Source organism: Heloderma suspectum, chromosome 4 (genome assembly GCF_057233095.1).
Source record: "Heloderma suspectum isolate Gila_16-S chromosome 4, 16-S_ref, whole genome shotgun sequence".
Lineage (NCBI taxonomy): Eukaryota > Metazoa > Chordata > Lepidosauria > Squamata > Helodermatidae > Heloderma > Heloderma suspectum.
In genome coordinates this window covers 77,807,501-77,834,246 of record NC_139461.1, presented here as the reverse complement: position 1 = coordinate 77,834,246, position 26,746 = coordinate 77,807,501, and the positions used below count along the sequence as shown (strand labels likewise).

At 46.5% G+C, this 26,746-nt stretch overlaps 1 protein-coding gene and 1 pseudogene across 2 annotated transcripts in view; both read right to left on the bottom strand.

The window, feature by feature from the left end:
• Positions 1-26,746, bottom strand: part of ZNF521 (zinc finger protein 521) — a 409,617-nt gene that overhangs the window by 137,632 nt on the left and 245,239 nt on the right. The gene's annotated exons all lie outside the window — the stretch shown is intronic.
• On the bottom strand, positions 2,844-4,007 carry LOC146347035 (uncharacterized; annotated as a pseudogene).

Below are 26,746 nucleotides of genomic sequence, written 5' to 3'. Positions count from 1 at the left end.
GGAAGAGGGACAGATGGGTGCTAAACATAAATGGGGGGAAAGACTTAGAGAGGGAAACAGATAATGAATCCAGGGATTAGACACTCTATTCAATTAGACAACTATATACGAATGTTAGGCATAAGCTGATCCAACATAATTATTTGCTTATTTGTGCCCTTCTTAGCCATACACAGATACAAGATACAGTGGGGACAAATATTCCAATGGCCTGGAACACGGCTAAAGTTCAAAAGTTTCTAGTCACATGTTATTCATATCTGCCATCTGTTTTACGCTCAGGAGGTTCTAAGCATTATATTGTTCTCCCAAGAGAAATTAACAGAGAGAGAGAGAGAGAGAGAGAGAGAGAGAGAGAGAGAGAGGGTGCTTCCAGGTAAGGCTTTTATCATGCCATCACCCTGTCTCATTCATGAAATTTTACCAGGGTTCTGGATGACGACGTCTTCCACTTGTAGCCCTCCTGCATTTCTTCTATCTTTTTATTACTGAGGAAAAGACAGAATAGCTGCAGAATGCCTTGTAATTGTTAGCGCTAGCAGCCCTCTGTTTGGAAGCACCACCACCATACATAAACCTATGGGTATTTGTGTCATTATCATCAGTGATGGACAGAAGCTCTGTAAAAGGCAACAGACTTTAGTCTATCAGACTGCACCAAACATGTACCTTTGGAAGAGGAACAATATATTCCCCTAGGCTCCACTATGACTGATTCCGAGATGCTCATAACCCTTTGTTAGAATACATGAATAGGATCTCATAGGAAACCAGGACTTAAAAACAACAACTTTGTTCTGTTTTGTTTTGAACAAGGAGACTGCTTCTGCAGCACTTACAAATAAGGTGTGAAACAAAAAGCAGCAAATACTGCATATTAATAAGCAGAAAATGCAATTACGTAATACCATTTTCTTTTGCAGCAGGAGCAAACAGAACCCAGTGGTGTTAACTTTTAAGCATTGTTACTTCTACATTTAAATTTGTGGAGGCTACAAGTAGGAATCAATACTACCACAGCCTCTTAGCTTCACCACACCTTGGGGGGTACAGTATACGAGCCTACTGTAGCTATCTACAACATTAGAGCTTGACTAAACTGATAATCCCCCAGTTACTAGTGTGCTCATGTCAAAGGAAGCAGCCAAATCAGGATAGAGACAGGTATATAGCATGTCAGTTGTGACACAACTAAGGAGGTCTTAAACATAAACAAGACAAAATACATGATGTTTAAGGTAAAAGTCGTGAATACTGATGGCTGCTTTGGAAGTTACAAAGAAGTGGCAATGTGTGACTTGAGCATCTCCTTTCTATGTTTCTGGGTACTGTGCAATGGAGAAACATCTCCCTCATGGTGAGATGCGTGATCTGTACCCACATTTTGTTTAATTATTAAGGTGCAATCCTATCTGGATAGTCACCAACCTCCGAAACTGGAGGCTGCCAACTATCCTATGCAGGGCAGTTGGAGCATGGAGGGGATCCTCTCCTCTGTGCTCTGGCCTCCTTCCTTTTTTGCCTAGACAGGCGATTTCGCCCATATAGGTGTGGCTCCAGGGAGGGAAGGGACGTGGAGACCCTATAGGAAGCTGCGTAAAGCAGCTTCCACAGTCTCCTTCCCCTTTGCCCCCAGGCCTGTCCACTTTTCCCTGTCTCCACGCTCCATTTCCGAGCATGGAGATGTAGCCCGTGCAGAGAAAATTGCACTGGCTCTGAGGGGGAGTGGGAGGGGAGTGCAATTTCTGGGAAAATCGTGCCGGCTACGAGGGGAGTGGGAGTGAGCGGGGAACGTGGTTTCTGGGAGCATGGTTTCTGGAAACTACGGTCGGAGCCCTGGTTCCGACCTTGGTTCCCAGAAACCGAACAATCCTTTGATCCTCTAGACAGTGTCTAGTGGTCATAGGGTTGCTTCCTAACAGTATTTGTATACTGTTCAATTACTGAAATTCTCTGGGTGGTTAACAATAGCATTTCAAACCAGAAACATTAAAACAAACAAAAAGTCACAAAAGAATAACAACCACAGTTTAAACTGAAATAAATAAAACCACCAGCAGCAAAATATTAATGCAGCAAAGCTAAAAGCATGAAAAGAACACAGAAATCTCTCCTCTGTAGATATCTGAGAGTCCTCGTTTGCACAATACCCAGAAACATGGGAAAATGATACATAGTAAAGGTCACTCACTGAAGAGACACTCCACATTTCACTCAACACTAACCCATGGATTATTTAAGCGCTGGTTGTTGAATTCTGGGTTGTTGTGATGTGTGAACCCAGCCACACTAACAAACTATTGCTTGTTTACCACAAACAATCCAGAAAGAGAAAGTCAGGTTGCTTACCTGTAACTGTGGATCTTCGAGTGGTCATCTGTGCATTCACACATATGGACTCTGTGTGGTCTCTGCACAGAGACTCGTTTGGGGAACTTCATCGCTGCAGAGTTTTTTTGGTGGGAACCCCTCCCCCACAGCCTGTGGCATATACAGCGTGGGTTCCCGCCTTCCCCTCAGTTTCTTGAGATCGCAAGAGTCCCAGACCGAGGAGAAGAACACCTCGGTACCAACAGACTGTTGACACCAAAATGGGGATGGTGGGAGGGCTGTGGGAATGCACAGATGACCACTTGAAGAACCACAGTTACAGGTAAGCAACCTGACTTTCTTCTTCATGGTCTCTGTGCATCACACATATGGGCAAGTAACAAGCTAACTTACTGGAGGTGGGTCGGTGTCTCAATGTAGTACCGGTGAAAGCACAGCCTTGCCAAAGGCACAGTCCGCTCAAGCTTGAATGTCCAATCTGTAGTGCTTTATGAAAGTAGAAGGTAGCTGCCTTACATAAGTCTACAAGAGGGACACCCTAACTCTCCCCTCATCAAATGAGCCCGAATTCGGGTCGGTAAGTCCTTCCCAGAGACTTCATACGCCAGTCGAATGGCATGTACTATCCAGGAGGCCAGTCTCTGAGAGGAGACTGGAGAGCCCTTGTTGTGTCCTCCATAGCAGAGGAAGAGCCGTTGCGAGTTGCTGAAAGCCTCTGTCTGAGACCTATAAAAAGCCAGGGCTCTCTGGACATCTAGAGTGTCCATCCACCTTTCCAAATCGGAAGTTGGAGATGGAAAGAAGGAGGGGAGGACAATTGGCTGATTCACATGGAAGTCCGTGACCACCTTCGGAAAGAATGCTAAGTCCGGCCAAAGGACCACCTTTTCCTTGTGAAAAATTGTATAAGGTGAGTCTATTCATAATGCGGAGAGTTCACTTGCTCTCCTCGATGTCGTAATGGCTACCAAGAAGGTGACCTTCCAAGAGAGCAGCCTCAAGTCCATGGTAGCGAGCAGTTCAAATGGCACCGATGTGAGGCTGTTGAGCACTAGGGTCAGGTCCCATTGAGGAACCAAGTCTCTCACGGGGGGAGCCAAGTTTCTGAGTCCCTGCAAGAATTGTTTGCATAAAGGGTGGCTGAAGATGGGGCACCTGTCGATGTTGCCCTGCATAGCGGAAATCGCCAAAGCATACACTCTGATGGAGGAGCACTTCAGGCCTTTGCTGTAGAGGTGCTGGAGGAAGGACAAAATATTGATCAGATAACAGTTATTAGGATTAAAGTTGGTGTCGGTAGCAAGCTGAACAAAGGAAGCCCATTTGGCTGAGTATGAGCGGCGTGTGGTTGGTTTTCTCGCCACATCGAGTACGGTCTGCACTGTCAGTGGGATCAGTGGAGAATGGTGTGTGAAGGTTGGATCCTCCATGCTGTGAAGTTCAGGGTGTGGAGATCGGGATGGAGGATCTGACCTTGGTCCCGGGAAATCAGATTGTCTATCAGTGGGAGTGGCAAGCAATGTCAGTGTGCTAGGTTCCATAGTGTCATGAACCCGGGCTGCCTGGGCCACCAGGGGGCTATTAGGATGCAGTTTGTGGCTTCCTGTCTGATTTTGGAGATCACTCTCGTGAGTAGTGGGAATGGGGGGGAAAGATAGAATAGGTGGTCTGTCCATTCTAGGAAAAAGGCATCGCCTAGTGACTCGTGGCCAACTCCAGCTCTGGAGCACAACTGTCCTCAGGCTGTGTCCACTGTAGTCGTGAAGGGATCGATCTCTGGTTGGCCCCACTGGTTGAAAATTAGTTGCAGAACTGTCTTGGCCAACAGGCATTCATGGGAGCACCGAAGAAGGCGGCTGAGAGAGTCTGCCAACGGGTTGTCTTGTCCTGCAATATAGAGAGCAGTCAAGCGAATGTCCTTGGCAATGACCCAGTTGTAAAGGTGTCGAGTGAGAGAGAGAAGACGGGAGAAGTGTGTTCCGCTCTGTTTGTTTAGGTACCAGAGAACTGTGGTGTAGTCTGTGAGGAACGGGATGTGTTAACGTCGGAGGTGCGGTTCGAAGGCACGGAGAGCTTTCCAAACTGCCATCAACTCCAAGAAATTTATGTGGTACAGTCTTTCTTTGGAGGACCAGAGACCCTGAGCTCTCAGGGGGCCACAATGTGCTCCCCAGCCTAGGAGGGAGGCATCTGTGGTCAGAACCCTGGATGGAGGAGCAGGAAGAGAAGTAATCCCCTGGGTCAAGTGCCTGGAGTCCATCCACCACTTCAGGCTGAGAGCAACCTCCTCCAGTACCAGGAGTATGAGAAAAACAGGGTTGTGGGTCAGATCGAAGGTCCGGATAAACCAGTTTTGTAGTGGCCTCATCTGTAGTCAGGCCCATTCCATGACCGATACCGTCGCTGCCATGTGGCCAAGTAGGCATTGGATGTTGCGTGCTGTGACCCAGCGAGCAATGAATATTGAGATGGCTTGTGCGACGAGATTTGTGATATGGTTCATTGGAGGGTACACCCGGCCCGTTCGGGAATAGAGGATGGCCCCTATGAATTGAACCATCCATGTGGGGGTCAAATGAGACTTTTCCTTGTTGATCCATAGTCCCAGTGCCTGAAGAAGGTTTAAGACGTCCATGATAGCATGCAATAAGGCTTCTGGAGAGGAGTCCACTAGAAGCCAATCGTCGCGATACGGGTAGATCTCCACTCCCTTGAGGCGGAGGTAAGCGCAGACCACAGCCATGCACTTGGTGAACACACGCAGGGCTGTTGAAAGACCGAACGGTAGAACATTGAACTGGAAAAGTTCTTCCCTGATTGCAAAGCGGAGGAATTTTCTGTGAGTGTTCTATGGCTACGTGGAAGTACACATCCTCAAGGTCGATCGTGGAGAACCAAGAGCCATTCCAAAAGAGTGGGAGAATTGTGGCTAGGGTTGTCATCCTGAACCTCTTGGGGGTGATAAACTTGTTCAGGTCTCGAAGGTCTAGAAGGTCGAAGGAGGCCTCTGTCCCGTTTTGGTACTAAGAAGTACCTGGATAAGAACCCCTCTGAACTGGGGTTTGGAAGAACGTGCTGGATGGCGCCCTTTCATAGGAGAGATTGGCTTTCTTTGTGCAGGACCTCCGAAGGTGGAGTGGCCCGGACTGGGCCTGGAGGTGGGAGAGTGTTGAATTCTATTTTCTTTCCATGATGGACAATAGTGAGCACCCAGTTGTCAGCTGTCACTCTCGTCCAGGCCGAATAAAATTTGTTCAGAAGGTCTCCGAAGGGAGGTTTGCAAAGGTTGGTACGGAGATGAGTTGAAGTCAAAGACGACGTTTTGAGAATCCCCCGCCCTTTGCCTTTTGTTGGAACCTGGGGAGGGAGTAGTTTTTTCTTTGTTGTTGTTGTTGAGGGTATCTGGGTGTCCGGTCCCCAGATTGCTGAGGTCGGTCGGTCTGGCATCAGTACCAGCTGCGTTGATAGTACGGAGCATATTGCTGTTGTTGTTGCTGGGACTGGCTGATGCCTATCTTAAGAGCGGTCGTTCTGACTTTCTGTACAGAGTCCATCTGCTCATCTGTCCTTGCACTGAATAAACCCTCAATGTTGAAGGGTAGATTTTCTATCCACAAGTGAGCTTCAGGGGTGTCAGGGTGGAAACTGAGCGGATAGAACCCCAGAGCAGTTCTGATTCTGAGGAGGAACAGCAATCCGTGGGAGAGGAGCCAGCTCATCCCTCACAGGCACAGCAGCTGGCAGAGATTCCTCCTGCTGGCATTCCTGAGATAGTGATCCTAGCAGTGAGAAAGTGCGGGAGGGGGGCTTGCTAGACGCTCGACGCAGATGCAGGGAGCGACGAGCAATGGAGGGCATGGAAAGGAGGCGTAGCACCCAATTGGCTCGCAAGCAACGGCTGCCTCCCGTGGACCCAAGGGAAAGAGGGAGGATCTCTCCCTAGCCCATAAGTTCAGGGTCTTCAAGTGATTCTCTTTCAAACGGGGATCAACTGCCTACTCGGAGCATACACTACTCTGCTGTTCATTGCTTAGTCGCTGTTGATTAGCATCTGAAAGAGTCATTAAGTTGTAAAAGAATTAAAGCCTTGAAAGGAATCCTTTCATCTGTGTCTTGAGTTGGCTATTGGAGTCTACTGAAAGAGGCCGCTAGGGCGCTCCTGACAGCTTGATCCCCGTTCCTCTTTTTCTCTCTCTCTCTCTCTTCTCCTGCTGCCGAATGGAGGGTGCCAGGGACCCGGCGGTGCAAGCTCTGGCGCAAGAGAACCAGATTCTCCGTGATCAAGTGGCTCAACTGATGACTGCCATACAGAATCTACAAGCTGTGGTTCAGCCCCCACCACCTCCGATTCCCCCCCGCTGCAAGTGCCCAGTGGCTTTGCCAGAGAAGTTTTCTGGGGAGAAAGGACTTTTTCAGATTTTCCGGGCCCAATCGGAGCTGTACGTGCGCCTTCGACCTGAGGATTTCCTGATGGAACAGGTTCGTCTGGGATTCATAATTAACCTACTTTCAGGCGTGGCAGCTAAATGGGCTTCGGGACTTCTTCTCGCTAATGACCCCTTGCTCGGGGACTATCAAGGTTTCATGACAGCGATGGCCAGATTTTTCGGTGACCCCCTGTGCACACAGACAGCTTCTCGGGAGATTTGCCGCCTCAGGCAGGGCAAGGACTCAGTTTCCAGCTATGCAACAACTTTTTGCTTGCTGATGCAGGATTTACAGAGGAATGATGCTGCGCTGGTGGCTCAGTTTTTGGACGGTTTGAATGACGACATCTTGGATGACTTGGCGCGCACGCCTAGCCTGCCTACTTTGGAGGACCTTATCTAGACCTGCCTCCAGATAGATAGTTGGCTGGAGGGGTGCTAGCAGACCCGGCAGGGCGCCGGGGGCCGGGATTTCCCTCTCCCATTGCCCCCCGTTTCCTGCCCCCTCCCCCACTCCCCACCCCTGCGGTGGGGGCAGAGGAGACCCCGATGCAGCTGGGAGCTACCCGAGCCCCACTGCCGCCGGACGAACTAGAAAACTGGGACATTTTGCCAAAACCTGCCACGCTAGACCTGCAGCTCCTCTGCCTCCCCCTCCTCTCCTTCCTCCTCCTCCTCACCCCCAGGCCTGACTAGGCTGCCCCCCAAGCCTGTTGGGGGTCTCCAGTGTGGGGGTCGGTTCCACACCTGGTGGGTGCCTTCCGCAACCCCCCCACCCTCCCATCTGCTCTTGCATGTTCACTTCCGCTCCTCCCAGTGGGGTGGGGTGGAGGCCCTGGCTTTAGTGGACTCAGGGGCTACGACCAGTTTCATGGATGAAACCTTCGCCCTCTTCCACAAGATTCCTACCCTGCCTCTTCCTGCCCCCTTGGCAGTGGAGACCATTGATGCGTGTCCTCTTTCTTCGGGCGCGGTGACCCGGATTATAGCTCCGCTCACTCTGCGCGCCCAGTCCCACGTTGAGTAGATTCAGTTTCACTTGGCCAAGGTTCCCCAATACCCAATCGTGCTGGGTGTTTCCTGGCTCTCTAAGCATAATCCTCAGATTTCTTGGGAGCTTCAGCAAGTGGAGTTTGCGTCTCCCTACTGCTGGGGGCATTGCCTCCCGATTGAGGCGCCAGTCCCAGTCCAGGCCTTAACCCACTGCCCATTTGACTGTGTCATTAACCTCATTCCGGGGGCGACCATCCCTGCTGTCCGACTGTATTCGATGTCGGAGCCGGAAGTTGGAGCTCTGTGGGGTTTTTGGACACAGACCTCAGACGTGGCTTCGTTCGCCCTTCCTCCTCCCCCGCCTGCGCCCCTACCATCTTTGTGACCAAAAAATCTGGAGAACTCCGCCCGATGCATGACTACAGAGCCCTCAATTCGGTCTCGATCCCTGATAAGTACCCCCTCCCCCTGATCCCTGAGATGCTGGAGCACCTGGGGTGAGCCAAGGTTTTCACCAAGTTGGACCTGCGTGGCGCCTACAATCTGATTCGCATCTGGGAGGGGGATGAGTGGAAGACCTGTTTCAGCACCCGGTACAGAGCATATGAATACCTAGTGATGCCGTTTGGGCTCGCCCGCACCCCTTCCCCCACGTTTTTGCGTTTTATGAATGCCATCTTCCGGGACCATTTGGACACTTTCCTCATTGTGTATCTCGATGATTTACTTATATTTTCTGAGGACCCCCACGCCCATCAGCACCATGTCTCCGCTGTCCTCCAGCACCTCCGCGAGCACCATCTTTATGCCAAGCTGGAGAAATGTGTGTTAGACCTAACGTCTTTGGACTATCTTGGCTACATTATCTCAGCTGACAGTATCAGGATGGATCCTGGAAAGGTCCAAGCTGTCCTCTCCTGGCAGGCTCCATCCACCAAGAAGGACTTGCAACGTTTTCTGCGGTTTGCTAATTTTTACAGACAGTTCCTGCCCAGCTTTGCTCGGCTGACATCTCCTCTCATGGACCTCCTTAAGGGCAGGAAATCTCCTTTTCATTGGATAGCATCTGCCCAACAGGCTTTCGAGGAACTTAAGCTTTTTAGTTCTGAGCTGATCCTGTTACATCCCAACCTGAGGAAGCCTTTTGTGGTGCAAACTGATGCCTCTGACTTTGCGGTGAGGGCGTTGCTTTTTCAGCCAGATAGGGTGGGTGGCAGGTTGCAACCCTGCGCCTACCACTCCAGGAAGCTGAACATGTCTGAGAGGAATTATACCATCTGGGAGAAGGGACTCTTGGCCATCAAGTCCGCTTTGGAGACCTGGCGTCATCTGCTGGAGGGGGCACAGCACCCAGTTGAAGTTAGAACTGACCATCGCAACCTGGAACATCTTCAGACAGCCCGTGCCTTAAACCAGTGGCAGACTAGGTGGTCGCTTCCCCCCCCCCAGTTCCACCGTAAGATTTGCCATGTGAAGGCCTCTGACAACCTACAAGCAGATGCTCTTTCTCGTAAGCCGGACCTCCAGCCAGGGGGTGAGGGAAATCCCTCCCCCTCTGATTCTTCCCTCCCAGAGCCTGGCGGCAGCTGCAGTGCCTCATTCTTGGGAGGAGCTCCTTCACTCTGCACAGGCTCAGGATGCTTTTGTTCGCACAAAAGTGGAGGAATTGGGGCTAGCCTCTGCTCCCCCACTCTACCCTCTTCTCTTTGAGAGGTGGCCTGCTTTACCATTCCGGTCGGGTCTATGTGCCTTCTAGACCCCTCCATGAGAAGGTCCTCCATCAGTGCCACGACTCCCCCACCGCTGGGCATTTTGGCTTCGCCAAGACCCTGCACGGAGTGACACGGGATTTTTGGTGGCCTCTTTGAGAGGTGGCCTCGTGTGTGTCGGGACATCAAGACCTATGTTGCCTCCTGCCCAACCGGCCAGCAGGCGAAGGCCCCCTCAGGCAAGCCCACAGGCTTGCTTCACCCCCTGCCTACCCCCTCAGGACCTTGGAAACTGCTCTCCCTTGACTTCATCACTGACTTGCCTCCCTCATACGGTAAGACCACCATTCTGGTGGTGGTGGATTTGTTTTCTAAGATGGCCCATTTCATCCCCTGCTCTGGGTTGCCCACAGCCAGAGAGACGGCAGAGCTGTTTTTGGCACATGTTTTCCGGCTCCACAGATAGCCCGAGGGTCTCATTTCGGATAGGGGGGCCGAATTCACTGCCCATTTCTGGAGGGAGCTACTTGGGCTTCTCCATGTGACACTCCGTCTTTCCTCTGCCCACCATCCACAGACGGATGGTCAGACCGAGCACACCAATGTGACTCTGGAGCAATATTTGCGCTGTTATGCCAATTACCAGCAAGATGACTGGTTTTCCTTGCTGCCTCTCGCAGAATTTGCTTATAACAATGCCTGCCATGCTTCCACCCGCCAAACTCCATTTTTTGCCAATTTTGGTTACCACCCCAAGGCTTTCCCATCCACCTTAGCTCCCTCTTCGGTGCCAGCGGCCCATGACCTTTTAGAGGAGTTGCGAGCGGTACACCACCTCTTACGGGACTCCCTCGAGCAAGCCAAGACAGCCTACAAGGCCTCTGTGGACCGGTGGCACCAGCCGGGTCCGTCTCTGCAACCGGGGGACTGGTTTGGTTGTCCACCCAATACCTCCCCTCTCACTCGTGCCTCGCTGCCTGGGGCCTTTCCAGATTACGGCCCAGATTAACCCTGTTGCTTTTCACCTGGCTCTCCCCTGCTCCATGAAGATCCATCCTGTTTTTCATCGGTCTTTGCTGCCCGCCCCCGTTTCTGGTGACTCTCATCGCTCAGTCGGTTCCCCCCCACCACCAGTGCTGGTGGAGGGGGAGGAGGAGTTTGAGGTCGCGGAGATTCTGGACTCCCGCCTTTCTCGCGGCCGCCTGCAATATCTAGTGGACTGGAAGGGGTACAGGCCAGATGAGCGAACCTGGGAACCCGTGGAAAATGTGCATGCTCCATTGCTGCTGAGGCACTTCAACCAACTGTACCCCCACAAACTCGGGGCCCCAGGGGAAGGGCATGAGGGGGGGGTCTCATGTGAGCGGGGATGATGTCAGGGTGGAAACTGAGCTGATAGAACCCCAGAGCAGTTCTGATTCTGAGGAGGAACAGCAATCTGTGGGAGAGGAACCAGCTCATCCCTCACAGGCACAGCAGCTGGCAGAGATTCCTCCTGCCGGCATTCCTGAGATAGTGATCCTAGCAGTGAGAAAGTGTGGGAGGGGGGCTTGCTAGACGCTTGACGCAGGGAGTGACGAGTGATGGAGGGCGTGGAAAGGAGGCGTAGTGCCCATTTGGCACGCAAGCAATGACCGCCTCCCGTGGATCCAAGGGAAAGAGGGAGGATCTCGCCCTAGCCCATAAGTTCAGGGTCTTCAAATGATTCTCCTTCAAACGGGGATCAACTGCCTACCTGGAGCATAGGCTACTCTGCTGTTCATTGCTTAGTCGCTGGTGATTAGCATCTGAAAGAGTCATTAAGTTGTAATAGGATTAAAGCCTTGAAAAGAATCCTTTCATCTGTGTCTTGAGTTGGCTATTGGAGTTTACTGAAATAGGCCGCTAGGGTGAGAAGGGGTTGGGCCTGCAGAGTGGAGCCAGGCATGTCGCCTCAGGGCAACACAGCCCATTATGCCCTTGGCACTGCAGTCCGCCTGATGATGGGTGGTACCGATCTGCTGACGAGATAGTTTGGATACCTCCGCATGAAAGATCCTGGCTGAGTCATATTGATCCTCAGGGAGGTACATGATAAGGGAATCCATTTTCTCCCAGAGGAAGAGGTGATACCTGGCCATCATCGCCTGGTAGTTGGAGATTCTAAGTCCCAATGCCGCTGAAGAGTAAAGACGACGTCCGACGAGATCAAGTTTATAGCCCTCCTTATCCACAGGTGAGGCATGTGTTTTCTGTGAGCGACCTTGAGCAGACTCCACTATTATGGAGTTCAGTTTAGGATGTGAGAAGAAGAAAGACGCGTCTGTCTCTTGAACCCTGTACACCGATTCCAGCTTCTTGAATGTCAGGGTCAAGGATGAAGGCGCTTTCTACATCTGCTGGACTGCACTCAGCAGGGCTGGAAGAAAGGGGATGGCCACTGGGTAGACAGGTCCATTGAGAGGGCATCAAATACTGGATTGTGGAGTTGTTGTGGAGGTTGTTGTACCTCAATGCCCAATGATTGAACCATTCTAAGCACCTGCTCAGAGAAATGGCCCATGTCTTCAGAAGGCGAGGCTCTATCCCGTGTCCCAACGACATCGTCTGGTGATGAGGTTGATGGGGGAATGGAGAAATAAGAGGAGTCTGATTGGTAGTCCTCCCCGGATTCCTGCAAGTGGGCAGGGCGTAGTGCCACATCAGGTGCATGAGGTGGAATTGGAGGTGCCGGGGCTTGATGGTCCTGACTGGGTTGTGACTGTAGCCATGAAATTAAAAGACGCTTGCTCCTTGGGAGGAAAGCTATGGCAAACCTAGACAGCATAGTAAGAAGCAGAGACATCACCCTGCCGACAAATGTCCGTATAATCAAAGCTATGGTTTTCCCAGTAGTAATGTATGGCTGTGAGAGCTGGACTATAAGGAAGGCTGAGTGCCGAAGAACTGATGCCTTCGAACTGTGGTGCTGGAGAAGACTCTTACGAGTCCCCTGGACTGCAAGGAGGTCAAATCGGTCCATCCTAAAGGAAATCAACCCTGAGTGCTCATTGGAAGGACAGATCCTGAAGCTGAAGCTCAACTTATTTTGGCCACCTAATGCAAAGAGAAAACTCTCTGGAAAAGACCCTGATGCTGGGAAAGACTGAAGGCAAAAGGAGAAGGGGACGGCAGAGGTTGAGATGGCTAGATAGCATCACCGATGCAATGAATATGAACTTGAGCACACTCCGGGAGAGAGCGCAGGACAGGAAGGCCTGGCGTGCTATGGTCCATGGGGTCACAAAGAGTAGGACACGACTGAACGACTGAACAACAACAACAAGGACGTAGAGCACCTCAGTACTGAAGGAGGAGGACAGAAGACATCCTGAGTGTCGAAACCGGAGTGTTCTCCAGGCTGAAAGGGAGCATGCAATAGAGAAGTAGCTCCTAAGTAACAGGATCAATCAAGGAAGAGGTCACGGTCCCTCCAGAACCTCCAGTCTGTATCCGAGTGCTGTCGGTGGGGAGGAGACAACAAGGCTGAGAAACGGTCCCAATCTCGGGATGGAGAGCATGAGCGATCATGGTTGTATTGCGCCGGCCAATGATGCTGATGGTATCGATCCGGAGTTCGGTATCGAGGAGGCTGCTGAAAACGCAGGTCAATACCAAGGTGACTAGATGTCATAGCGACGCGGTGTTGGGGACCTGGATCTCCGTTCCAGGGCTATTAGAGCTGGATGGGGTAGTGGGGTTGGCATGTCACCCTCAAGTCACCCTCTGAGACCATGGAGGTCGGGTCCAGAGTAATAGTGTGCGTGGGGGGCACGACACTAATCAGAAAATCAATTAGAGGAGGAGGAGGCAGTAGGTCCTGCTCCTTTTCCTGTTGTTTGGAGGATTTCTTTGTCCTCTTCTTTTCCAGCGCATCTGCTGCTGGTTTAGGGTGTTTTGCCCATTTTGAGAGCTTTTTTGCTGCCGATATGGCCAGGCTCCTCCCGGAGTGGGTGGATCTACCCAAACTGGCTCAGTGGTTAGCGGGGGAGAAGACTGAATTGCAGGAGCCACCTCTGCACTTGTGGAGGGGACCACAACGGGCTGGTCCCTGGGAGTTTGGGCCTTAGGCATGTCAACCGCCTGAAGGGCCTGTTGCCACAGGATTGCTTTTAGTCGATCAGCTCTATTCTTGCGAGCCTGCTTCGATAGCTATTGGCAGCGGTGGCAAGATTCAACCTTGTGGGTTTCTCCCAAGCAAATAAGACACAAAGAGTGGCTGTCCGAAGAGGACACCTTACTGCCACAAGCCGTGCACCTTCTGAACGGAGGCTTCGGGGCCATACGCCGAAGGAGAAAAAACACGTCACCGCTGATGGGGATGATGCTCTCCCACACTGTCGACAATTGACGCGCTCTCTCTCTCTCTCTCTCTCTCTCTTTCTGCGCGCTCTCTCTCTCTCTCAAAATAAAAAAAGAAGGTAAAGGAAGAAAAGAGGTTTTAGATAAGATAAGATAGAAATGCAGCGTGACAGAATGTCGAAAAGTTCCGCACAAAGTAACGCTAAGGCGGTTGAAAAGGAACTGAGGGGAAGGCGGGAACCCACACTATATATGCCACAGACGGTGGAGGAGGGGTTCCTGCCAGAAAACTCTGCAGCTTAGAAGTTTCCCGAACGAGTCTCCGTGCAGGTGCAGAGCCCATATGTGTGATGCACAGAGACCATGAAGAAGAACTCATGGTTTGCTGTTGGATTGTGAACTCTGGATTGAAACCATGGGTTGTTGTTATGTGTGAACCCAGAACTGTGGGTTGTTCATGGGTTGTTTTGCCAGGCTACAGAGGTGGCAGGCAAGAGTGGTAACCCCCCGCCAAGCCACTCTACATGCCAGTACTACAGCACGACAAAGGCATTTGGGATACAGAAGGGAGGGAGAAGGATGGAAACAAACAACCCAAGGATTGAGAAAACAAACCCCAGTTGTTCAATCGTCTCCAGACAAATCCTGGGTAGGACAACAAAATATGGGTTAACCATAAGTTAAATAAACCATGGGTTAGCATTATGTGTGAACCTAAGGCCATCTAGCAAGCTGAGAGCTGATTTGAAACAGGGATGTTGCAGTTCACACACTTGGTATCTTAACCAAAACTGGAATGAGAGTATACTCTGAATGTGCAGGGCTAGAATATCTGCCTTATTTCCAGGGAAGAGATACCAGTCCAACAAGAACTGAGCTTGCTCAGTTGCCACAGAATATTGAGCATCAGTTGGGAAAAAATTTGGAAAACTTGTGAGGGGTGAATCTAAGGCTGAATCCTAGAGGAGGGCATGGATGGATGGAACCCCAAAAAAGAACACTCCTGTTGGGGGTGTGTGTGAGGATATTTATTTATTATTTTAGAAATTTATAAGTTGCCTTTTAAAAACATTTTTGTGGCAGGTACCACTTTTTAATAGTAAGTTAGTGTTTAGAAATGAGACTTGTAGAAGAAGTGGAGGTTTCAGGAGAAACTTGAAAATACATGATTAAGGCAAACACAAATACTTAATTTGATAAATATATGGATGAAACTCAATGTGATGCATTAAACATGATGCCAAATGATATTATGTGGCAATGTCTACAAATACGATCTGATTTTTACTACATTGGTTTGACTCACCAGCTCTGACAGCTCATAATCTGGGTTCTCCCTCTACAGGGGTGTGACAGCTTATTTCCTTCCTCTATGTGGAAATATACTAGATTATTTCTGATTGCACTAGTTAGCCCTTGTAACTCCTTAGCCGCTGTCCCCAACAATTACTCTTCGGGCCTTAAAACTAAGAAAAGGAACCATACATTTGGAATGCTAACTATGGCTTCATCTGATGGTACACATGCAGTATGCGTCAGCCTGGTAGCCTGCTTTGTTATTAAGAATGCATTTGATCATAATATATCAGTAATCTGGAGTCAACTCAGTACATGACAGAATGAAAGCACAATATTAGCCAACTAATTTGCTTCCAAAAAGATTATTAGTGCAGTTTTAATTTTCATGACATCAAATCTGGTGTTATCATATACAACGCGGTAGCTCAAACAAAAGACAGAGTTAAAAAAAAAGTTAGTAACTTTTTGTGACTTAATTGATGGTACCTATGACAGCTGAGCACGTTATTATCTTGTGATGTGATACAATAAATGAATAGATGCTCTATAAAGAAAGATGCTATCTCTGAAGACTGTTTACAATTCGACTCTAAGGTCTAAACCACTCTAAATTTAATTTCACAAGGAGTGAATTCAGACCGTTTCATAACCTTAAAGACAGCTCCAGCCTATTTTTAATGTGCCTCTGGCATTTGTGAAAGCAGTACAATTACTGGAGCTGTTTCTAAGACCCACAGCTGCAGAGTATTACTCTCCTAAAATGTTCTCTGGAACAATTGTGATAGAAAAGATAGCGACACTGCAGACTATCCAAGAAAGCCAGTTTTGAATCTATATGGTGTTAAGTCATATAATGCAAAGATTTTTAATGGTCTCTTGTTTCAGCTACATGTGTATAGCATAGTATATCACTTTCTTCAGGAAACATATTCAGAAAGAAATTTCTTCATTTAAAAAATTCAGCTGACACATTGGGTTGTGGGCAGACTTAGGTGTATGCAATGGGGCTGGTGGAAACAGACTTCTCCACCCCCTCCACCCCATGACAGCTCCTCTCCTCCCTGAAAATGCTACACAGAGAGTTGGGTGACCTTGCTGAGTGGGGTAAACTGTGGTAGGTACAGGTGGCTGAAGTGGAAGGGGGGCTCCCCAAAAATCAAGCAGAGGAGGGAAGTCTGCTTCCATCAGTCTTGTTGCACGAACCTAAATCTGGATCCAACCATTAATTGCAAGACGGAATGTGTGGAGTAGAAACAACCATATTTTTACATTGTTATTCTTACAGTGTTCTGCAGTAGCTTACTATTTTGAAGCAATCATCTCATGTTAGCTTTTTATATTACTGGTAGAAAAATTACCATATTATGCTTTTTCTTAACCATTAGTACACCTATAGAAGATTAGCTTGAACACTTAAAAGCATCTGAAAAAAGTACATCCCCTATTGCATCCTCAAGCATTTCATCAGTATTACGGGGTGGGCGGGATGGTTGAAATCCAGATGCATTTATTTAAAAAAAAGAAGAAGAAGGAAAAGAACTGAAGACCCTGCAGCATTCATGCACTCTCACTCCACAGGGCCTTTGCTACTCAGGCTCTGCAAGACCCTGCTCAAACTGTCTATTTATTTCAACACTCCACAGTTTAACTCCAGCAAGGCCTTTGGATCAAGCTCTTCTCATGTGAACACAGACAGTGTCTGGGAAGCTGTGGAGCAGATGTCTCCACAGAGATTCACGGATGCTGTCAGGAAAGAACTACAGACTAACATTTGATGCATTTTAAAGAGGGATTCAGAATAAAATTCTAACAGACAGATTGATTGTCTAACACTTCAAAGGACTTAGCAGAATTGTTATTTTTTATCCTTTGTGTTTCCTATCCCCTTCCCATCTCTAACAGAGGTAGCTGCATCATATTTTACATGAGCTGTAGGGCATATAAAAGGGCATTCACCTTCCAGTTACCATCATATGGCAAGAACTGAACTATGGAACAATTAAACCATGGTGGGTCTGATAAAGTTTCAACAAGCTGATGGAAATTACTACATATTTTATGGTGTTTAAAAGCCTAAATTGCTTCACATATCTTGGTAGTCTTTTCAACAACCCCATAAGATAAGTCAGTATTATTATCCCATTGTACAGACAGGAAATGAGGCTGAGAGATAGAACTGGTTTGCACATAATGACAACCCATGTTTTAAATAACCATGGGTCATTGTGCACAAGCAGGAGCGCTGCCTCCGACACGCATGCCACTTCCGCTTTTAAAGAACAACCTATGATGGGTCATTCGTAGGTTGTTAGTGTGACATCCAAAGCTGAACACTGGGTTCTTCATGGGTTAAACAACCCAAAGTTAACCTAAAAATTGTTCTTTGGTTTATTTTGTGATGACATCTATGAACTGTTGCCCCATAAGGACCTGGTTTGCACATAACAGTAACCTATGGTTTATTTAACCAATGGTTTGTTGAATTATGAGTTGTCTAGGATGTGTAAACCCAGATGCACTAACAAACCTTGATTTGTTAACCATGAACAATCCAGAAAGAGAACTCATGGTTGGGCTGTTTGCATGACACGACATCCCGCTACGACAGCTGTCTTGCATGTGGCCACCATTTTGAATATACAACCACCATTCAGGGGTTGAGTGACAGTTAAACAACCATCATCTGTTTTAGGGTTATGTGAAGGTTCTTTAATCCTCACATAACCCATGCTCGCACACCACTACAATCTCCAAGTGCGGGTTACATAGGCAACCTGGTGCCCGCCAGTGCTACAGTTCATCCGAACCCAGTCAGTTTGTCATTGGGTTGTGAACTCTGGGTTGTTGAAACCATGGGCTGCTCTTATGTGCGAACGCAGAATTGTGGGTTGTTCATGGGTTGCTTCGCCAGGCTACAGAGGTGGCGGGCAAGAATGATTAAAACAAACTAGCCACTCTACATGCCAGTACTAAAGCATGACAAAGGTATTTGGAATACCTTTGCCTTACTTCCAATGAAGAGATACTTTGAAATCCAATTTGACTTAAAACTTTCATTTTTTCCATTTGTGATTCCCTAACAATGCAAAAATATGCCATGAGATAAAAGTAATAATCTTCAAGCAAGCCACTGAAGCTTCTTGGGCATTTTCTCCATTAATTAATTACTAAGGGTTTTTGTGTGTGTTTTTTTACAATTAGGTCAAGTTAACAACAATATGAACATAGGATTTTCCCTGCAGACAAGAAGTGAAATAGGAAAGGAAGAGCTATAACACGGTTAGTAACTTTACTTTTTTTAGAAGGTGCCCCACAATGTTGATAGGTACCCTGATTCAAAAAGGCAAAATTATACACAAGGATGAGAGAAATCTGGGAATGAAAAAGCTGGAAAGAGTTTTCCAAAATAGCATTGCTTAATACTTAGAGGACATATATACACCTGGAAAAATAGGGATAGATCTTCTCTACAAGTTGTTGTAACAGCTGGTTGGGTTTTGTTTGTTTGGGGTTTTTGTGTGTGGGGGGGTTGGTAAACTTTGTCCTATACACAAGGTTTATAGCTTTGTTGGACCTCCTCTTTCCTCTTAGGAAAATGTGGTCAATTCATTTAATTTCAGATGATGTGGCAAAATAATTCTGGTTTTGCCAAAATATAACCAAAATGCCCATCACCAGTTTCCCACAATATATCATATAAAGACAGCAGTAGGCTGTGAAGAGAGAACTACACAAAGAAGCCTGCTGACATTAATTTGGGCAACAAAAAGAGATAAACATTTTACAATTGCAGATAACCTAGGGCGTAAGAAATGTCACAGGCTACATTAATTCTAACACGAAGATACATAAGGAAAAAAAGGCATAGGCAGTGTTCTCCCTCTATAAAGTGTTTTCTAGATTAGCCAGAAAGGAGAATGAAGCAAGGCAAAGGGGCGCCACACAAAGAGAAATGAAGGAATAGGGGGTGACATACTGAAACATAAAGAACAAACAGAAGGTTGTAACATTTTTTTTGGTGCCAATTAATGAAGCAGCAGCATGGAACTGTTTAAAGGAAGAAGTCATTGGGGTACAATCTGCTTTATAGTTAAGAGGCCTAAAGAAAGCCTCTTCTTGTTTAGAAGATAAGATGCCTTGTTAAGCAGTGGTAAGAAAGGAGGCCTGAGTTAGCGGAAGGAGAACAAGGCGTTACAGGACATGTGTGGTTATTACTGAAAACAGAAGCCTCACATCCCTGCCTCTTCTTACTCCATAACATCTAGTAATACCAAACACAGGATCTGATAGCATCGTGTTGTGAGCTTTCATGGTTCTGCTCCTCTTCATTTCCTGTATTTGACTCACAATTCAATGATGTTACGTCACTAGGGGGTGCCGGGCAGAGTAAAGGAAAGCAGGTTATTGCTTTCAGCTGCAGCTATACCTGTGCCTTAGAGCCCAATCCTAACCCACAGACCTGGTGTCTGGGGGCAGGGGGACATGTCCACTCTGGCAGCCCAGAATACACCCAAGTAAATTTCCAGGGGCACAGATCTACTGAAGGAGGTAGGATAGTGGCATTCTGTAGTACCCAAGTATTATAGGTCACTACAACAAAAGAAACAAGGTTTCAGAGTCTTTAGTTATACAAGCTCTATTTATGTGTTACTCACTATATTGCCATGATGAAAGGGGCGGCAGGGCCGTGCATTTAGCCCCACCCTAAAAGTCATGCTGCTTCCCTCACCCCTGCTGTATTCTCCACAACTTCTGAAGTGTGTGTGTGGGGAGGGGTCCTGTAGCTGTGGAAGCTCCCACATGATTGAGAACACTGCCTCAAGGGTCTACATTGCATGAAGGGCCTCCGTGAGTACAGAAGGCTTCCCACTTCAGAGGTTATGCTGAACATGGCAACGGTGGGCATCAAAGGGGTGGTGCAACTTTGAGGGCAGGGCCTAAATGCATGGCCCTTTTTACCACAAGTAAAGCATGAATATGGTTTATATCAGTAAAAACATTTAAAGGGCAGAACAGTATATTCACTAATATTTTATTATTATTACCTTTATATTACACCTTTTTTTGTGTTGCAAGGAACCCAAGGCAGCTTACGTAGTCCTCCTTTATTCTCACAACAACCTGGTGAAGTAGATTGGGCTGAGAGTCTGTGACTGGCCCGAAGTCACCCACTGAGCTTCATGGTGGAGCGGGGACTAGAACCCAGATCTCCAGAGTCCCAGTCCAACACTTCAACCACTACACCACACTGGCTCTCAGAATATGACAGGGACATACTTAGATCATGTCACTTAGTTTCTCTCTCTGATTTTCTCCCTCAGAAGTATAATTGCCTTCTCTCAACTGACAAGTCCCCAGTGCCAGTGAGGCTGTGCCTCTTCCCCTTTCCCCCTTGGATTTGATTAAGGAGGCAGACAGACAGCTCCTCATGCCCAGCTATCAAGCCTTCCACATCGCCCTGTTACAGTGTTACCTTCCCAGACTCCAGTGCATATTACATTTCAAATATTGAAGAGAGACCTCTAGCTATCCCAAAACGTTACTGTGCATTTACTGAAGTTCCTTCGTGACTACTCATCAGCTAGCCATTCACAATAATCAAAAAGGCAATACTAATTACAATACTCCTATTTGGGGTGTTTTATATGGGAACACACTAACCTTTTAATGTAGGCTCTCTCCCACCCCTTCCTATTTCTGAAAGGGAAGAGACTGCACAGTGGGTGGGGTGAAGAGAATTAATATTGAAAAAATTGTTAAAATATAATGAATCTGTGTTCATGAGTAAGAGTCAAGTATGAGAAAAAAAAATTTCTAGAGAAATACAGACAAAAATGCAGAACAAGACACAGGGAAGGGAGGGAGAGGAAAGAAGACATAGATAATGAATAGAAATGAGGGCAAGAAATATTTTGGTTAGTGAGGGGGAAATATGTTTTTATTATCCAAAACAGGAAATAAATTTTATTTATTGTATTCATTTCCTGCTGTGTTGCCAGAATACAACTCCTGCCAGAACAAAACACAATGCCAAATGACTTAAGTTCAGTTTATGAGGGCAGGATGACAATTTATGGTGCCTCCCACCATTATGAAGCACACACCTGACAGATGAATCAATGGGGAGAAAAAGCTGGGAAAGGAAACCGGCAAAGAGTGTTTCCTTACTGCCTTCTGTACAGGCAACTATTCCAAAAACATAAAAAGGTTATGGTGCTATAAGCATATTCAAGCTTTAATAACAAGGATAGTTAGACCACATAGGCAAGAAAGATTTTGTTAAATCAGCAGTTCCAAAATATTGGGCTGTGTATGAATAGGTTATCGGCATGCTAACTGTTGATATTAGGGATAGTGTGGGACAGGAGACTAGGGGCTTCTCCACACAGATCCTGCAATTTTTATGCCATATTTTTACTGGAAATTCTGCTTCTGGATTCTTTGTGGGACTGAGATTGGCCCTTTACTTGCGCTCCCCTTTATCTGCAAGTTCTATATGTTTCATTATACAGCCACTAGGTAGCACTGTTGTTATAGCGCCATTTCCTCTTTACACAGACAAATTCAAACTGATTCAAACCACTTCTTTTTATTAGCTCAGTATTTCAGTTTCAGATTAAGCCATGGAAATGGTCAGAAACCACAGGAAAGGCGCTGGAGTTTGACAATGTCATATAAAAGACCTACAAACTTCCATGAGTAACCAATCTCAATCGCAGGATAAAAACCCCATGTGGAGAAGCCCTCAGCAATGGTATGGAGGGGGAAGTTGGTCAAATTCCATGTCTTTATTTACAACAAGTGGAACCAACTGGATTTTTTACACAAATCTAGACGAAAAGGGTAAATGATTAAGTAAGATCAATTGTAATTAAACATTAATTATTTTTTTTAAACTACAGACACAATTCAACAGGGTTAAGTGCTGTTTGTGGCTATTGTTTAATTCTAAACAATTTTATCTAATACGTTGCAACAGAAGATGTCAATGATTATTCCATGCTCTTTGATCTTAATTTGGAGATTGATTTAAATGCTGCATGACATTGTTGCATTATTTTACTGTTTTTTAAATACTGTCAGCCGCCCTGAGAGCATTTGTTTATAAGCCTTATATGATGGAATATAAAGATTCTCTCAAAGATACATCAGCTAGTCAAACAGGAAAGAGAGAGAGAGAACTTCTGAGTGGCAGTTACCCACTGATTACCTCAAGATTTCAGTCACATGAGATCTGTGCAGACACAATATGACCAAGTTAAATGGTCAGAAAAAGTGACTTCTGTACTTACCCCAAATACCTTTATCATTGTTTATACTGATGGGGAAAATCAAATAGTAGATTGTATTAGAAGCTAAGTCTGCCAATGCTGCCCTAATGTCTACCTACATCCTACAGTGAGTGCATCAGTGTGGATTCCTCAGCCAATATTTATATGATGGAAAATGTGATGATATGAGCTGAAAACCCCTACAAACAATATGGCAAGGATGAGAGTTTCATGGTTAAACCAAGTAGATCTAAGAAGCCAAGATTCTTCAGATCTTTCAGAGGAAGAGTCATAGCTCAGTGGTAGAGCCATGCAAAAGATCCCAGGTTCTATTTTTGGCATCTCCAGGTAGAGCAAGGAAAGACTCCTATATGAAACCTGGGAGAACTGCCGTCTGACAGAGTAGACCATACTGAGGGAGGTGGGCCAGTGCTCCGACTCAGTATGAGGGAGCTTCCTATGTTCTTATAAAACAATGCAGAAGGAGAGGTTGTGATTTAGCAGCTACTAAATTTTCTAGCAGCTCACAGAGGGAAGGTTTTAAAGAACATGGAAGGGGAGGTGGGGACAGACACTTTTTTATTCCATTCTGGCCTCAGTACTTTGACCACAGCAGTATTCTGTATTTACGAAACATGGGATCGGTTTACAGGGTGCCTTTTTGGTATGATTTCTTTTTTAAATGTGTGGCTTTTCTTTAAGTGATTCTGTGAGAGGCAATGTTTTGGATTTTAATGCTAGATATTGTACTGAGAACAACAACAAAACAGTTTGGAAAGAGCTGGCAAGCAGAAGGAGAGCAGCCAACCCATTTAGAAATATGCCATTAACTCATAGGAGAACATTCCCCCTGGACACACTCCCAAAGAAGTTCCCTGGCGAGTTTAGGCTTGCATATCATTTGTCCTATCCAGAGGGCAAGTAAGTTAATGATTATACAGACACCTTGCTGTGTTCACTATTCGTTTGCTTCTCTCCATCGAGTGATGCAGATGATAAGAAATAGCATGGTAAGGGATCAGGCAGAGTGAGCATCCCCGCATGCGCACACAAACATAAACAGCTGCTCCTGTATTGCCAGCACACCAAGATAGATTTTGCTTACTATAATAGGCTTGGAGCTCGAGGGTTAGATGAAGGTATGTATACAGGATGAGCAATTTTGGAGTAGTTTCTTAATGCACTGAGCACATTCCTAGAGTTAGATGAAAATGGTAACAGTATAGAAAATCCCTGAAAATGTACATAGTTTTTCTCTTGATGGGACCACCAACAATGATGGCATTTCAGGAATTATTGATGGCATCTGGGAAAGTAACCAGGGATTTCAGAATCCCTATAGCAGATGATAATTGGAGGGAGAAGGGAAGGGAGGGAGGAGAGAGAGAAGTGTGTATCTAAGGGAACTTATTAAAATTTGGGCATCAAACTGGATTCAAGTAGAACAGAATCACATCCCTCCAGGGACAAAGGCAAAAATCCTAGGAGGCTACTGGCTCAGCTGTGGCGAGCTAATAAGGTTATTCGGAAGCAGATGCACTCATTAATACAGTGGTGGCACAGGATCTCCTGAGACAGGTCATAGTCATGATAATGCACACAGTAAAGTAATGCGCTCTGTAGTCATGGCCAGATCCTATGGTGCCAAAGCTAAATGAACCTGTATCAGTGCCCTGTGATATTTAACCCACTGCGGTCCACCGGACTGAGCCTTCAACTCCAACCTGGAATATTGTGTTCTTGCTTGGAAATTTTGGGCAAGTCAGTATCTCTCAGCTTCAGCTCCTCCACTGAAATAATGGAAATTAGAGAGATCTACTTCTCTAGGTTGCTGCAGAGATTAAATGTAATTATTCACCTTGGACATGAAGCAGGCGATGTGACAAAAACAAACTACCATTTTAATTCTAAAATTGTCTGTTCGGCAAAGATATACACAGACTGAGGTATTTTAATAGAAATTAATCTGGTGTTGATGGTGGTGAAAATGTATAAAATCTGCACTGAAAGGTGCAAACCTGCCATCAGTTAATGTAAGCAAGCCCCACTGGCTTCAACTTGACTTATGCATGATTAACTTCTGGTAGAACTGCAGCCAAGTGGCAGTACCCTATTGTGCCCATGTGCCAGCAGGAATGACTGCTAGCGCACCTGAAATGAGTGGAAACTCTTGTTTCCAGAATGGGGCAGGTCAGTAGAGCTCACAGAATGGAGCTCTGCTGACCTGCCCTGATCCAGAAACTAGGATTTCTGCTGCTTTCTGGGGTTACTTTTAAAACTGCTATCTCCCCACTGCACAATTGATTGATCCCATTGGTGCAACCCCAACAGGGGGAGCACAGCGGCCCCATTGGATACTATCCAAAGTTCCTTATTTCTTTTGGGTAGAAGAATGTGGCTTTGATGGGTGACAGAATTTTAAGGAACTAAGTTATCCTATATTGGGGGTAGAACTAAGGCAGATTTCTTAACATTGTAATACAACGTGTACAAAATGAAGGAGTTAATTGAGATGAGAGGTTCTAGACAGCAGGATGGAAAGTTCAGCTGTATATGAAATGATACAGTTTTGATGTTTTCTGGTGTGCCCCCCCCCCCTCCACTGCTTTACTGACTCAGTTGGTAAAGCTGGCTTGAGAACAGTGATAATATACTGCAATTGGCCTGGGTTATATTAAGCCTAGTGACGAAGATGCACTTTTTGGTCAATCAGAAGGAAACTGCAGTTCATGCTTCAAAGGAGGAAAAAAATAAGACAAACATAAAGGTCAGTATTGGAAACTTTTAAAAAGCAAGCAAATAAACAAAAAGAATGAATGGAAACCTATAGACTGGGAAAACTTCAAATCTAGAGAAGAATGTAACTATGTATGCATAAGATATCATGGGTGTGAAATTTCTCAAAGTGGTAAAAGAATTCTGCATGTTTCAGGAGTCATCAGAAAAAAAGCCAGTTATGCATCCATCCATTCTATCTAATCACTTGATGTCCATCTGTCTCCCTTACTTCTGTATTTGTGTCTGAAAAAATATTCTGTTTTTTTCCACTGCATTCTAAAACTTCATTCTGAGTGTGTTAGTAGGAAGTCTTTCTGAAGTCATGTCTGTTCCATTTAGGATTGGAGTGTAAAGCCCTAGTTTTCACTGTCACCTCTAAATTTAGAGGTCCCATGGAAAGAGATTTTAGCAGTGCTGCATAAACGACTTGTGGAACACAGGACGTATTTGGGCCTTAGGACCAAACTAGATGGAAAAAGGACAGCCGTATTTGTTGTTCATGTTGTGCCAGACTCATGGATAAGGGACATGTGCGGGAGGAGTTCAAATGTTTACAACAAAAGATGTGCGCAGGTAGCTGAACCTTCCTTACCTTATCTCCTCATGTTCCATCACAGCAGGTATTTTTTCTCAGCCTGCTCTCCTACCTAAAGTAGGGCCAAAGCAGGCATTACTTTAAAGACACTGCTAATAGCTATGGGTTTTTTTTCCCCTCTTACTGTAGAGTTAGTGTATGGGGGTGGGGGGAATCCCTATCAGCTTTAAACTTTCCCCCACTGTGGTTCCAGTCCAGATTGGGGAGGCATTTCTGAAAATGGATCATTATTTGACAATATAGATTGCAGGTGCGGCCCCCCTGCTCTAGATGTGGACCACAGTGGAGGCGAGGGGAAGGGTTAAAGCCCCCCCACACACTAGGGCCGTATTTCGTATCAGGCCCCCATGATTACCCTAGAGCAAAAAAAGAAAAAAGGTGTTCCTGCTAGCTACTTCTTTAAAGTGATGTCTGCTTTTAGTCTAAGGGTCAGACTAAATGTGTAGCTACACATGATAGTTTTTCTTACTCTTGTGTAAGTACTGCAGTCCAGATTCAGAGTGCAACCATGGCACTCTCCCTGTTTTCCACCCCCCCGCCCGCTCCATGGGGTGGTTACAAAAAAAGAAAAAAAGCCTCCATTGACTCCAGTGGAGGCTTTCTTCTTTAAGCCCCGGGGTGGGATGGAATTTCAGGAAAGAACTGCGGGGAGGTTAACCCCCCCTTCCCAGAGTGCCATGGTCCTGATGCAAATCTGGAACTGTCTGTGCTTACAGAAAAATAAGGGAAATTATTATGCATAGCTACACAGAGTAGCTGTGTAGGGATGGTTCAAATAAGCCACAGTGACTTCCATTCACATCTGGATCCAACCCCAGATCTTTTCCCCCACTTTTTCAAGAAAATTCTTTAAGAATAAAGAGCAGAGCTTGCCAATCAGACCGTTAGAGTACTATGATTAGTTACTACATTCATATCCCACCTCTCCAGGGAGCTCAGGGTAGAATGTATGATTCCTAGCGGTTTCCCATCCAGGCACTGACCAGACTCAGATCTGCTTAACTTCAGCACGTTTGCTCTACC